Genomic DNA, 2,450 nt, shown 5'->3' with positions numbered 1-2,450 from the left:
GCATGAGCCGGCGCTCTTTGGCCCTTCCTCGTGTAGTGACATATAATTAGTGATGAGTGAGTGTGCTTGTTACTTGAGTTTTCCGAACATGCTCGAGTGTTTTCCGAGTAGTTTCAGCTTGCTTGGAAATTAAGTTTTAGTCCCTGCATTTGCAGGATTTGAGACTGCTAGACAGCTTGAATACATGTGGGGATTTCTGAAACAAAAAGGGCAATCCCCACATGTATGCAGGCTGTCTAGTAGCTGCAAATCATGCAGCTTCGAGGACCTAAATTTAATTTCCGAGCATGCCCAAAATGCTCAGAGAACACCCGAGCAAGCTCGGAAAACTCGAGTAACGAGCACATTCGCTCATCACTATATATATGTCAATGGTGGGATTTTCACATGTATGACTAACAATGATTATTGACCGGTTTTTCTTATTCTTATTTTTTACTTGAGTTTTCTAGTTGAGACAAAAAATACATCTGCATTAGAAATGGGAGAAGAGCAAAACCCCAAAATAGCAGCAGACAGAACCTACCAGAGGTAAGTGTGACAATACGGTCTATGTTGTCTGATGTCGGCGACTGGGATTAATTCACGAGGAGGATATATTCATGTAGTGATGAGAGAGTGGGCTCGTTACTCGAGTTATCCGAGCATGCTCAGGTGTCTCCAAGTATTTTAGGCGTGCTCGGAAATTAAGTTTTAGTCCTCGCAGCTGCTAGACAGCCTGAATACATGTGGGGATTTCTTAAAAAACGGACAATCCCCACATGTATTCAGGCTGTTCAGCTGCCACAAATCATGCGGCTGCGGGGACTAAAACTTAATTCATGAGCATGCTCAAAATACTCGGACAACACCCAGGCCTGCTTGGAAAACTCGAGTAACGAGTATACTCACTCATCACTATATGTCAATGGTGGGATTTTCACATCTATGACTAACAATGATTATTGACTTGTTTTTCTTACTTTTTTACATGAATTTCCAGTTGAGACGACAAATATATCTGCATTAAAACTGGGAGAAGAGCAAAACCCAGAAATAGTCCCAGAGACTGAACCTAGCAGAGGTAAGTGTGACATTAAGGTCTATGTTGTCTGATGTTGGCGATTGAGAATTATTCATGAGGAGATGTTAACTCCCAGTGGTACGATTGCCACATGTATGATGACTGACAATAATCATTGAATTTTTTTTTAACTTTTTATATGAATTTCTAGTTGAAAAGAAAAATAAGTCTGCAATAAAAGAAGAGCAAAATGCCAAAATAGTAGAAGAGCGAGAACCTAGAAGACGTAAGTGTGATAATAAGGTCTATGCTGTTTGATGTTGGTCAGTGAGAGTAATTCATGTGGAGAAGATGTTATCTGTCAGTGGTGGGATTGTCACATGTATGATGACTGACAATGATCCTGTTCCACTGCACAGATAAGATTTATCTACCATCCTGCCACAATAACACTAAAGCAGTATCTTCTAATATGGAGTCCCATTACTTACATTAGTTTTATATCTCTTCTCATAGGTTCCATCTTCCGACGAATAATATCATCCTGTCGGCGTGGATTATCTAGGGCTGCTCGCAGCATCAGAAAAAGATCATTTTTCCAATCTGTCAGTAGGGCACCATATACATCTAGTGCCCTGAAGAAAGTACAGCAGCAAGTCCATCATCAAAGCTGTACTTGGGCAGCACGGAGGCTCAGTGGTTAGCACTGTTGCTTTGCAGCACTGGGATCCTGGGTTTAAATGTCACTAAGGAAAACATCTACAAGGAGTTTGTATGTTCTCCCCGTGTTTGCGTGGGTTTCCTCCGGGTTCTCCGGTTTCCTCCCACATTCCAAAGACATACTGATAGGGAATTTTCTGTGGAATATGATGGTGCACAAATACACGTAATAAATAATACCTGTGCGGAAAGATTTCTAACATCTACCTGTGGCCTTCTGATCAGCAAAAAGCATCTGCAGCAGATGAAGGCCCCTTCAAGCACATCACATCATTCTTCCATGCAGTTCCTAATTTAAAAAAAAATTAAATAAAAATTCAGGATTAATTAATGTTCTTTTGTAATAGAATATTACTGAAATATATGGCACACCAATACTGTACGTCGTACATGTTTGAAGCACCCTCATGAAGATTTGTTTTTTCACTAAACGTGTAGGTACTGTAGCAGGGCCGAACTGGCCAATGCCAGAAGGGCTTCTCTGGTCATGGGCTGCCTTGTCTGCTCTGCTGTTAACAGAGCCGGTGTTCTCAAGATATGCATACTGTTAAGAGTTGTGATGGAGCACAAAGTCACTGACTCCGTCACTTACCCCAGCAGGCCACAGGAATCATTAGAAATATTGGTCATGTAGAAAATCTTCATTTCCTCCAACCAGGATAATACTAGTAATATATCTTATCTGGTTCATGGGGACGGGGACAACATGGGCCTGTAAGATTTGAAA

The 2,450-nt window shown here is 41.2% G+C and overlaps 1 long non-coding RNA gene across 1 annotated transcript; it reads left to right on the top strand.

Annotated features, from left to right (window-relative positions):
• The first annotated feature begins 459 nt into the window (after positions 1–459).
• On the top strand, positions 460–1,917 carry LOC138674058 (uncharacterized). The gene is made up of 4 exons (XR_011320455.1): positions 460–531; positions 983–1,063; positions 1,215–1,289; positions 1,520–1,917. It is a non-coding gene; the product is annotated as an uncharacterized lncRNA (long non-coding RNA).
• The last annotated feature ends 533 nt before the right edge of the window (positions 1,918–2,450 follow it).

Source organism: Ranitomeya imitator, chromosome 4 (genome assembly GCF_032444005.1).
Source record: "Ranitomeya imitator isolate aRanImi1 chromosome 4, aRanImi1.pri, whole genome shotgun sequence".
In the NCBI taxonomy this organism is placed as follows: domain Eukaryota; kingdom Metazoa; phylum Chordata; class Amphibia; order Anura; family Dendrobatidae; genus Ranitomeya; species Ranitomeya imitator.
This window is presented reverse-complemented; position numbering and strand designations above follow the sequence as displayed.